The 13,641-nt window shown below is 36.3% G+C and overlaps 1 protein-coding gene across 3 annotated transcripts in view; it reads right to left on the bottom strand.

Moving 5' to 3' along the window:
- LOC128991092 (uncharacterized) overlaps positions 1–13,641 on the bottom strand; it is a 40,116-nt gene that overhangs the window by 5,511 nt on the left and 20,964 nt on the right. The window lies entirely within an intron of this gene.

Genomic DNA, 13,641 nt, shown 5'->3' with positions numbered 1-13,641 from the left:
ACCAATTCGTATTAAGATATGTTGAGAAATAAGCGAGATATATAATTTTATTTTTTCCCGATAAGAAAACCATGGGGAAAATGTTCTGTTTTTTCCACGTTCAATATCTCGGTAACCAATGGACATAGAGCAATTATTCAAAAATCAAATTGTTTGTTTTCAAATTGTTTTTGTTGTTGTTGTTGTTGTTGTTGTTGTTGTTTGTTGTTTTAAAATTCGATTATTTCACTCTGGAAAGAGTAATTATTAATTTAATGAATAGATTACACACATGGCGGCTATCTTGGATTTACGACGTCAAAAAACCAAACAGCGCAATTTGAAGGTAAACACCCGGTGCTACACCATTATGTGACATATAAGTTAATACAGACATTCCAAATAGTCACTCCTACCCTTTACAAAAAATCCCACGGAAGTTGGATGTGTGCAGTTTTCTCCTGGACTATCGGTAAACATAAACTCTTTGAGCGGAGCGAGCGAAGCTGTTATACTTCGACTCTTATGCATTTCGTAATACGCAAAATCATCCTAGACGGCTGAATCAATCGTTTTCAAATTTTGCATGGTGATAGACCATATCGGTGAGTGCCAACATTAGATTAAGGTACTGTATCTGCATTCCTAAATTTCTATGGGAAGGGAGGAAAACAGGTCCGCGACGTAGTAAGTGGTGAAGGAAGTAGTCTAAGCGAACTGTCCGGAGTGTGGGAACTGAATACGACGATTAGATTAAGGTATCTGCAATCATATTATGCTATTGGAAGAGAAAGAAACAGGTCCGCGACGTAGGAAGAGGTGAAGGAAGTAGTAAAGGCGAGCTGTTCGGGGTGTGGGATTTGTTTGTGACCATTAGATTAAGGTATTTGCAAACCTGTGATGCTATGGGAAGGGAGGGAAACAGGTCCGTGACGTAGGAAGTGGTGAAGGAAGTAGTAAAGGCAAGCAGTCCGGACTGTGGGAACTGTTTATGACGATTAGATTAAGGTATCTACCATCCTAAAATGCTATGGGAAAAGAGGAAAACAGGTCCGCTATGTAGGAAGTGGTGGAGGAAATAGTCAAGGCGAGCTGTCTAGAGTGTGGGGACTGTTTAAGGTGATTACATTAAGGTATCTGCAATCCTAAAATGCTATGGAAAGGGAGAAAAACAGGCCCGCGATTTAGGAAGTGGTAAAGGAAGTAGTTAAGGAGAGCTGTCCGGAGTGTGGGAACTGTTTATGACGATTAGATTAAGGTATCTACAATCCTAAATTTTATGGGAAGGGAGGAAAACAGGTCCGCGATGTAGGAAGTGGTGGAGGAAGTAGTCAAGGCGCGCTGTCTGGAGTGTGGAAACTGTTTATGACGAATAAATTAAGGTATCTACAATCTTATAATGTTATGGAAAGGGAGGGAAACAAGTCCGCGATTTAGGAAGTGGTAAAGGAAGTAGTTAAGGCGAGTTTTTCGGAGTGTGGGATCTGTTTATGACTATTAGATTACGGTATATGCAATCTTAAAATTCAATGGGAAGGGAGGGAAACAGGTCCGCGATGTAGGAAGTGGTGAAGGAAGTAGTCAAGGCGAGCTGTCCGGAGTGTGGGAACTGTTTATGACGAGTAAATTAAGGTATCTACAATCCTAAATATTATGGGAGGGAGGAAAACAGGTCCGCGATGTAGGAAGTGGTGGAGGAAGTAGTCAAGGCACGCTCTCTGGAGTGTGGGAACTGTTTATGACGAATAAATTAAGGTATCTGCAATCCTAAAATGCAATGGTAAAGGAGGGAAACAGGTCCGTGACGTAGGAAGTGGTGAAGGAAGTAGTCAAGGCGAGCTGTCCAGAGTGTGGAAACTGTTTATGACGATTAGATTAAGGTATCTGCAATCCTAAAATGCAATGGTAAAGGAGGGAAACAGGTCCGTGACGTAGAAAGTGGCGAAGGAAGTAGTAAAGGCGAGTTGTTCGGAGTATGGGATCTGTTTATGACCAATAGATTAAGGTATTTGCAATCCAATAATGCTAAGTGAAGGGAGGGAAACAGGTCCGAGACGTAGGAAGTGGTGAAGGAAGTAGTCAAGGCGAGATGTCCGGAGTGTGGGAACTGTTTATGACGATTAGATTAAGGTATATGCAGTCTTAAAATGCTATGGGAAGAGAGGGAAACAGGTCCGCGACGTAGGAAGTCGCTTAGGAAGTATTGAGCATAGTGTGAGATCCGTCTGTGGCAGTTAGATTAATGTATATTTAATCCTAAAATGCTTTGAGAAGGGAAGAAAACATGCCCCACGACGTAGGAAGTGGTGAAGGAAGTAAGGCTGGCAGTGCAGAGTGGGGGAACCGTTTGGGCAGTTAGATAAATGTATCTGTAATACTTAAATGTTATGAGAAAGGAAGGAAACGGGTCTATGACGTAGCAAATGGTGAAGAAAGTAGTAAGGCTAGCAGTGCAGAGTATGGGAATTGTCTTTGGCAATTACATTAAAGTATCTGCAATCCTAAAATACCATGGGAAGAGAGGGAACAGGTCCACGACGTAGGGGGTGGTGAAGGAAGTAGTAAAGGTGAGCAGTGTTGAGTGTGGGAATGGATTAATGTATCTGCAATGATAGAATGCTACAGGAAGAGACTGTAGACTATATGTTAAAATGATTACGAAGCACGAATCGATACATATTTTCGATACATGCAATCGTTTACGATCGAAATTTAGAACTGAGTTGACAACAGCTGATTTTTACTCCATAGAGGCTAAAACGATTTTTACTCCCTTATTATTAAAAATGCTACTTAGATATCCTCAACGCATGCATTAAAAACGACTGTTTTTACTGTATTAGGACAAAAACAATATATTATTATGAACCCTTGGTGACTCCGCTCATTTTTGTGGATGCCTCTGCGAACGCCACCTAGTAATCTGTGATAATTTGTAAATTGAATCATTTGTGATATTGTGCGAATGCTTGATAATTTTTTTTTATTATTTAGGTACAGTGGTCAAGGGCGGTCCTAGGGGGGGTCAGGGGGGTCATGAACCCCCCCACAAAATATTTTATGTATAGATAAACTTTTATACCAGAGGGGAACTTTAATAATTTGTATTGCAAATCGTTCTACCAAATTGAAATTCATTGTAGTGTTTACACTTGTGGTGAACGAATGGACTAATCACAAACTCTAACCCAAACCTCGGGAGCATTCGAGTCTGACTATTTTTTGTGCGTTATAAAAAGTAGGGAAGATCGGCAGACGACGGACGCTTTCAGCCATATATACGGCAACGGCAGTGTCCTATGCTGGTGTTCGACGTTCGGCCGCATTTTTCTTCTTATTTAATTTTTCATTTTAACCTAGATGGTTGAAAACTTGAATTGGGTATTGGATAAAGAAAAGAAGTTGTATCAATAGTCAAAGTTTGAAAGGTAGTTGAATATTAATTTATCTGAGTTCAGCGATAGGAATTTGTTATTACAGTAATGTAATTCAATGATTACCGTAGACAATTTTAAAACTTTCAATATTAAATATCATATATATGTAGAGCACCTGATATATCATATTTAAGAATAACACAACAACACAACCCAATTTTTATGTTGCTAGCCACGAAACAACAACAAAATGGTAGGTAATGTCTCAGACTTAGATGCGGAAAGGACGGATTTAATTCCCGGCACAACAATGGCCACAGCCCCAAAAACGTTACACAAAAACTTTATTTTCACGTTGACCCCTTGTAAAATTCCACTAGCGTTGAAAAAAATTAGAACACTGAGAACCAACTCTTCAGGCGGTAGCAGTGACGGGACGCCGACGGCAACGTTATTTGGGTAGTGTACTTTGTGTAGGTTAACTGTTGCTTGCTGGGCAGATATAATGCAGTCATGTTGGGTGCAAGTTCTTAAGCACTTCTTAGACAAAATAAGTTCTCTGGTTCAAAATCTTGGTCTGATTTTGGACAATTTCTGTTTAGCATGCACATTGGCAACAGTTGAAAGGGTGTTTTCGTAAATCAAACCTTCTTGAATGTGTTGTAATGTTGCGGTATTCCTTTGATATTAGAACCATAAGTCTCAATATAAAAAAAACATGACATTTTAAAAGTTTATTTTTTAACATTTAAAAAATAAACGGAGAAGCTTGAACACATTAAACTAGGTCCTCAAAATACCTTAAAAACCACTAATTTTAGCACGTTATTTCCAAATTTTTTCCCGGACCCCCCGCCTTTGCTGGGGGGTGTTCCATACCCCCCAGGCCCCCCCAAAATATATGTCTAGGACCGCCCTTGGCAGTGGTAGAACATTATGGCAATGGTAGATGTGTTATACTTTATCATACCATAAATTTATGAACCAAATTTTATCAAACTGTATCCTCCCCCATTGTAAACGCAAAGCTTGAGTATAACTGCAATAAGCATTTTATACTTATACTAGGTGAAACCCGTCGAAATCGACGGTTACTTTCAAGGCTTACACTAATTCATCTAACTGTTATAAATTGAGTAGAATTATACATATTTTGAGCACTTAGCTTGTTTAAAGATTAATAAGTGCAAAATAATGATATTAATTGCGTTAGTTACCAAATATGGTTGATCATTCAATGAATAACAGTAGTCAGGGCAGCGATCTGGCAGAAATTTGACCTTGAGATGATCTAGGTGTACTCTCAGCTGTTTATCTCAAATGCGCATGATCAGCTGATCACGTGACGTCAGCTGATGTAGGTGTTTTATGGATAAAAAGTGTTGGCCTGACCGGGTTTCGAACCCCGGTCTTTTTGTTGGTAGTTGTTTGCGTTAGCTGGTTGAGCTACAGCAATGTTATGAGTATGGAGTTTTATATCGGTAAATGACACCTTGTATCTTATATATATAGGGTGTGTATTGGAGGTTTGATTTTAATATGGAGGTTCGTTCAGATCTAACCTATGTTAGAGGTTCACGGGTTCGAATCTAACCTATGTTAGAGGTTCACGGGTTCGAATCTAACTAATGGTAACTGAGGTTTACTGGTTCAATCCTAACCTATGCTAGAGGTTTATGGGTTCAATCCTAACCAATCACAACTGTTTATTTCAGCTGATCACGTGATCTAGTTTAGAGGTTCATAGGTTCAATCCTATCCTAGTAGGATTTGTAAAAAAAAACACATTATATAGTGTATAATGCTTAAACCTTACTGTTGATCATAATGGTAAATGTTGGAGGTTATTTTATATAGTGTATAGTGCTTAAACTTTACCGTTGAGCATGTTATGTTGATTTTATAATTTGTACATGTGTATCTCTGTAACTTACATATACAGGGTGTTTAAATATTGGTTGGAGGTTCACGGGTTCGAATCTAACCAATCACAAAACATGTTATTAGAGGTTCATGGGTTCGAATCTAACCACAACTGTTTATTTCACTCGGTTTAGATGTCTATGGGTTCAATCCTATCCTAATAGGATTTGTAAAAAAACTATTCTATATAGTGTATAATGCTTAAACCTTACCGTTGATCATAATTGGTAAATGTTGGAGGTTATTTTATAGTGTATAATAAATATAAATCAGCTGAAAGAGGGCTTAAGTGGAATTTTACTGTTGATCATAAAAGAATGTTAAATGTGTAGTAGTATTGGAGGTTATTTTATATAGTGTATAATAAATATAAAAACAGCTGAAAGAAGGCTTAAGTTTACCACTGAGTATAAAAATGGTCTTTGTAAAGGCTATTAAATATCATATGTCAAACTTACATCTAATCTATGCTAAACGAGTTACTTAGGTTGTTTTTTGTATAGTGTTGTATTGTAGTGGGTGTTTTAGAGGTTTAATCCTTACCAATCACCAATCATTCCCGGTTGGGGTGTTTTTTGTTGTATAGTTAACTGTTTGTATATGAGTTCTGAAGGTTTGATCTCTTGTATATGTAACATAACCTCACTTTTTACCTATTACTACTGGAGTGCTAGTGTTGATGGTATTAGTTTATAAATTCTCTACTAGGTAGCAGTACTAGTGCTACCAACTACTGTTAGCCACTTATGTGACTTTGTATATGTAACATAACCTCACTTTTTACTTATTAATTTATTATTAAGTGTCGATGGTATTAGTTGAGGTATTAGTTTACAAATTCTCTACTAGGTAGCAGTACTAGTGCTACCAACTACTGATTATATTGTATATGTAACATAACCTCACTTTTAACCTAAACAAGTCTATTAATTTAGCATTAAGTGTTGACAATATATTATTTTGAGTTGATGGTATTAGTTTACAAATTATCTACCAGGTTACAGCACTAGTGCTACCAACTACTGATTATATAATATATGTAACATAACCTCACTTTTAACCTAAACAAGTCTATTAATTTAGCATTAAGTGTTGACAATATGTTATTTTGAGTTGATGGTATTAGTTTACAAATTATCTACTAGGTTACAGCACTAGTGCTACCAACTACTGATTATATTGTATATGTAACATAACCTCACTTCTGTCTTATATGCTTTCCCGCCAATTTTTCTATTGCCTCCCCCTATTAGATGATGTAATTTTAAAACTTGTTGGATATTTAGTTGAAAGAATAATGAAAACAACTGTGAAAGCTAAATATGAATTTATATATATTATTTTATTTATATTATGTACATAATCCTATAACTTAATACTTAACGTTAGTAGAGGAGGAGAGGGGCAGCCATCTGAAACAGACAATAAACATAATTAGCTAACTATGGTTTAGTATGGCAAACTGTTTGAACCTAGGGTTATAAGTTTGAATTGTACCAGGGAGACTAATGTTTATACTAAATTAATTAGCTATGACCCTCCTTATTAAGATCATATTGAAGCTATAACATAGCCTCGCTTTATGTATTGTGTAGGTCACCATTTGCTTTTCTACCCCACCAGTAATCAAAAGTGAAGTTAAGGAAGAGCCTATGGACTATGAAACAACAGATTCGGAAAATGAGATAGTATCTGAACCACCAGCTTCATCCACCCCTATAAGGGTAGTTGAACCACCAGCCACCCCTATAAGGCCTAAAGAATCAGAATTTACTGAACTTGTCTCAACACCAACTAATTTAGCCTCTACTACTCAGTTTATTGAGGAATACTTTGACAATCCACTAACACAACAATATATGACATGGTTTATCAAAGATATGGGTGGAAATAAAAAGGTGATAGACTACACATATGGTCCACGTCACGAAGACGGTAGTAAGTTAATGGTTGGCAGTGAGAACTTGGACTTTGACCATATAGGCAATATACGTATCGGTGGTGTTAACTATGGAGCGTCTGAAGGTCTCTATGAACTATTATTTAAGCATTTGCCCGATAAAGGTACTTACACGCAAAACGATTTAAAAACCTACAAAAGTATATTGTATGCTACAAATGCACATAGGGAGAATTATCAACCTACAGGTCAGGTTAAATCAAGCAAAGGTCATAAATATCTTAAAATTATCCGACCATTAATGTCTGCACAAGGGAGAGGCTTATTATGGAAAAATATACAATCCCGAGACATTATCTATTGGGATGATGTAAATGAGCTTGTAAACAGACTTGGACATATAATCATGTCTACAGAGACTGGAAACAGAGTACATTGTAACGAGATCATTAGTATTATAGAAGAGCTACGGGAAGCCGGGTATATAAGAGGTGGTGGAAACTCTAGGTTTAAATCATTAATATAATGACCATTGATAAGTTTGGACGTAGTAGTAAATCGGGTAAAGGTCCTGTTAAAGGACCAAAGGGTGATGGATTTATTTTTACACCCGAGGGAAACTATGATCTACAGAGCAAAATCCTGACTAATATTGGTAAACCTAAAAACGGTAATGATGCGGCTTCAAAGGAATATGTTGATAAAAGAATTATACCCAGTGATAAACACAGCTATAATCTTAGAAGTAAAAGATTAATAAATGTTGGTAATCCTGTTGAAAACAGCGACGGAGTCAACTACCAGACTGTAAAACGACTTTACCTAACACTCAAGGACTCTCATTATGATGCACAGGGAAAACAAATAACACATCTAGCTGAGCCTAAGGATAAAGATGACGTTGTAACAAAAGGATATTTAGAGAAAAGTACAAACGAAATATTTATACCGGTATCTACACATTTGGCTAAACTTCAATCTGATATTAATACCATCAATGAAAAAATATCGCACCATCACGGTTTAATAACACAAAACAAAGATCATCATGATAAAGAATTGAAAAAATTTGGTGTGATTTTATTTAACTATATCCATAAAAGACACACAGGAAGGTCTGCTAATCTACCTATTGCTGGGGAAAATGATTATCTAAATTGGGGGGAACTATTTAAAGTCCCTAATGAAGAAATAGAACCAACATCCTCTGATGGAGACGAAGTAGATAGATTTAAACGAGTTTGAAAGATGATATATTAGCTATACAACAGTTGGTACTACCGCCATAACTAACTATAATCTGTTTATGATGGATAAAAAGTGTACTTTTGTAATTAATTAATCATTAAAGCTTAAATCTTTGACCATGTCGTTTCTTGTGTTTCTATTGCTCGTAAACACTGTGTTTTGTAATAAAACATTAAAATATCTTGAGAAGTATGGCTATATAGCTGATTCTGCTGTAACCGCTGATATAACTGATGCTGTAAAACAGTTTCAAGAAACATTTAATTTGGAAGTAACCGGTGCTTTAGATAATGCTACATTGGAATTATTAGACCAACCTCGATGTGGGAATAAAGATAATCCACTACCATTTTCAAATACCTAACCGTAAATGGAATACAACAGTAATTACATGGTATGGATATAATATATCTCATCTACATAGTATTATTATTGAAAAAGCATTCCGTGTATGGGAAAAGCATGCAAACATTACCTTTAGAAGGTCATTTCATAACCCTACAATATTTATTTCATTTTCGGTACAAAGAAAACATATGTTATATTCTAGAAAAGATGTTTGTTATTATGATTTTGATGGACCTGGTCTAGTATTAGCTCATGCTTATACACCTCAAGCTGGATATAATTCAACCGATATTCATTTTGACTCTGAGGAGAATTGGGATTATACTATGGACTTACCATGTTATGGAAACATTTCGTTCTTTCTGACATTAGTACACGAGATTGGACATGCTTTAGGGATAGATCACTCTTTTGATAATGAATCAATTATGTACCCTTTTATGAGACATCCTCAAGGAATTGTAGATCTAAACGATTTTGAATTGGGTAAAGATGATATATTAGCTATTCAGTTTTTATACGGTAGACGTCCTATTCAAACAACAGCTAGTAAACTAACTACCTCCACGACTATATTTACAACAACTAGTAATCCTACAACTATATCCATAACAACTAGTAAACCATCAACTACAATAACAACTAATAAACCAACAACAACATCCACAACAACAACCAGTAAACCAACAACATCTACTACAGAAAAACCTAATCACTTTGAAAATATTAATATTTGTGAGTTAAAAAGAAACATATCTACATATTTAATTGTAAATAAAAAAATATTTGCATTCCTACTAGATCGTGTATGGGTACTGAGTCTTGACCCCTCTGAAAGAACACCTGAACAATACAATACTAGTATAAAGATTACAGACTGGTTAGGGTTTCTACCCTATGACTTTAAAGAGGTATCGGCCATTTACCAAAGACCAAGTGGTCAAATCGCTTTATTTAGTGGGAATGATGTTTATCTATTTCAATATCCGTCAATGATGTTAAATGTTAAACATAGTGTTAGTAGTATAATTGCAAGACCTGTAATTAAAGTAAATGCTGTATTAGCCGGTAACACAGGCAAAACATATTTATTGGTAGACGATTGGTCTATTTACTCACTGGATGAGTGTTCATATAGAGCTTCTCATTTAGGTCTTATAGGCTCCTACTTAGCTGGGGTTCCTAATAGTGTTAATGGGGCTTTCCGGTATATAAATGGTAGAATATACTTTTTAACTGACAGTTCGGTGTTGGAATACAACGAGTTTACCGGCACTATTACGGGCTCAGTAAAAAGTGCGTTTGATATTTTGGAAATTACCTGTATACGTGAGACGTTACTCACCAGACTGTACGAGGTGCTTAAATACCTGCAGTAATGAAAAAGACAATCAGAAAGAAACAGACTCCCAAAAGAGGAAGTGGGTTTATCGCATCAGCTATAAATAAAGTCATTGATAAGCTACCTATTGAATTACATTTACCAGCGGGTATTAATCCTTTTAGTAGTAAAAGGTATAATTATTGTGGACCTGGCACAAAATTAAAGGAAAGGTTAGCGAGGGGAGATAAAGGAATAAACAAATTAGACGAGGCGTGTAAGGTACATGATATTGCCTATTCAAAATACAAAGATAACGCGAACCGGCTAAACGCAGACCGACAGCTGATTGATAGTGCTTGGCAGCGTGTAAAAGCATCAGACTCTAGTATAGGTGAGAAAGCTGCAGCGTGGGCTGTGACAAATATAATGAAGACTAAAACAGCTTTTGGAGGGGGGCGGAAAAAGAAAAGATGTACCCCTAAAAAGAAGGGTAAGGGTCTGTATCTTAGACCGTATAAAAGAGAAGGTGCCGGCAAAAGGAAAGTAAAACGCAGAGTTACAAAGAAAAAAAAAGCTTGTCAATACCGATAAAACCTCTAACAAACTATGACTTGATAAAGTATGCAAAATTACTTAAGGTACCAAACTTTAGAGGCGTATATATGAGGGATAGTTTACCAAAAAAGCCTAAAGTGTATGAATCGGCTATAGTGAATTTGGACAGTATATCAGGGGTCGGTACCCACTGGGTATGTTATAAAAAGATAAACAATATAATTTATTACTTTGACAGTTTTGGCAATCTCAGACCCCCACCTGAGCTAATGAGATATTTTGGGGGCTGTGAGGTTTACTATAATTATGTGAGAGAACAGAGTTTTGACTCAGTCATATGTGGACACTTGTGTTTAAAGTTTCTAACTAAAAATGTTTAGCCTCACGGGTACAAGTAGCATTTTTACACACGAGTTATCAACACCTATTGATGTTAGTAATGGGGAGTGGGAGCTAGGGTTAATCGAACTATCTACATACAATTCTATACCAAATATTGAAAATAATATAAATAACAAGTTTCACTATGGTAATAATGGTCTAATCACTATACCCGAGGGTTCATATGAGATTGAAGATATAGAAAAATATATAAAGTCCCAGCTATCTAAAGAGTACAAGTTTACATTAAAAGCTAATAATAATACACTTAAAACCGAGCTGACTTGTCAGGAAAGTATAGATTTCAGTAAACCTGGCACAATAGGTAAGACGTTGGGTTTTAATAATAAAGTATACGAGGCGGATAAAACACACGTTTCCGAACTACCTGTCGACATTATCAGAGTTAATTCAATCAGAGTGGAATGTAACATAACACGTGGCTCGTTTATTGATGGCATCGAATCTCATGTAATACACGAGTTCTATCCAGCTGAGCCACCAGGGTATAAAATCATTGAGATCCCAAGGAATGTAATTTACTTGCCTGTCATCGCTCAAAGGATAAACAGCTTAACAGTTTCGTTAAGAGATCAAGACGGAAACTTGGTAAACTTTCGCGGAGAGAGAATATCAGTACGTTTACATCTAAGACGTACTAATGGGTCTTATCATATATAATCAGGGACCTGTAGTTTCAAAACGCATTACTACCAGAACACCTGGAGGGTTAACTAGTAAGAATATAAACTTGCTGCGCTCTCTTGGCTTTAAAGTATTTCAAAATGGCTCTACTAGCAATCGAAAATGAAGCCTTGTATGATGACACCATTACCGGTATTGAATACCATACATATCAACCATACACTTCAACTACTCTAAACAATAACGATGAAATACGGATTCCAATTTTACAGCAAGATGTTATTACTCTACCGTTTGAGAGTTATATCATAATACATGGGAAAGTATCAGCAAAGAAAACAGCAGATGGTACAGAGCAAGATGTCCAGTTAATAAATAACGCAATGGCTTTCCTCTTTGAGGAAATCAGATATGAGATATGTGGAAAAGAAATTGACAGAACACGTAATGTGGGCCTCACTACAACTTTAAAGAATATCCTTTCAATACGTCAGGAGGAAATAAATCCCTTTAAAAATAGCTGCTGGCTAGGGCCTAGTAATACTGAAAAAGTTACCGAGTTTGTATATTCCATTCCTTTACGTCTACTACTGGGCATTGCCGAAGACTATAGAAAAGTTTTAATAAACATTAAACAGGAATTAGTGCTGTTGCGGTCGGCTACAGACATTAACGCTGTATGTTTAGCTTCACCTGGTACAGTTAAGGTGGATCTTACTAAAATATATTGGCGTATGCCTCATATTACAGTTAATGATACGGAAAAATTAAAACTATATAGGTATATTGAAAAGGACCCGGTAATTCATGTTCCGTTCCGTTCATGGGAGATTCACGAATTTCCTAATTTACCAGCTACTACTAATCTTTCTTGGCAGATTCGCACAACTAACCAGACAGAAAAACCTAGATTTGTCATCTTTGGACTACAGACAGGGCGAAAAGGTGACGTAACTAAAAACATGTCACAGTTTGATTCCTGTAACCTAAACGAAATTAAACTGTATTTGAATTCAAATTTCTATCCATACGATAACCTTCGGGGTAATGAATGTCTATTGTATGATATGTACACAAACTTTCAAAGAGCCTATTACAACAATACAACTAGCTCACCTATTTTGGACTTTAAAGAATTTAAGGAGAAATGTCCACTATACGTTATTGATTGTTCAAAACAAGACGATACAATTAAAACAGGACCTGTGGATGTTAGATTGGAAATTGAATTTAGAGAAAATGTTCCCGCTTCTACATGGGGATATTGCCTTATTATACACGACTGTCATATAACATATACACCTATAACCGGTGATGTGAGAAAAGTCTCCACATAACAGGTTCACTTGTCAGTCTCTAACTAGTCTTCATACTAACAAGATGGGGAGCGCATACGGATGGGTTAAACTTGAGTTCTATACAAAAGACAATCTATTGATAAAATCACATTTTATAGACTGTTATAAATATCATACGGAAACATGTGTTTTTCAAGTACCTTTAGGGGCCTCCCGTATTATAGCTAAATGGCGTAAAGAATACGAAGATACTTCCTCTTCCTCTTCTGAGGATGGAGAAGAAGAAGAAGAAGGTAGGGTGCAATTTCAGGATAAAACGGGGTGATTTAGAGTCAGTAGGCAAGATGAGTTCACAAGGTGAGGACGTAGTTACAGAGCATATACTCATCCCTAGAGAAAAAGAACCTATAAATGTAATAACCGGAATATTTTTAAAGTCAGTCTACTTTCTAGACTTTGACCTAACCAAGTGTCTGATCACCGGGATCTTTAAAAACAGAGATAATAGTCTCGGGGTTTTATTTAAAGGGAGAAAAGGTTTTGTATTTTGGTCCTATGACTCTTTCTGTCAACTCTGTGACAGGTTTAATGAAATAACCATCGCTTTATTAAGTAAAAGTCAATACATTATTAAACTTGATACTAAGGCCTCGATTAAAGTAA

The sequence above is a fragment of the Macrosteles quadrilineatus genome, unplaced genomic scaffold (assembly GCF_028750875.1).
Source record: "Macrosteles quadrilineatus isolate MER2022 unplaced genomic scaffold, UCM_ALF_1.0 Scaffold_3__2_contigs__length_128488019, whole genome shotgun sequence".
Lineage (NCBI taxonomy): Eukaryota > Metazoa > Arthropoda > Insecta > Hemiptera > Cicadellidae > Macrosteles > Macrosteles quadrilineatus.
The sequence above is the reverse complement of the archived record's forward strand: the minus strand, read 5'-3'. Positions and strand labels throughout refer to the sequence as shown.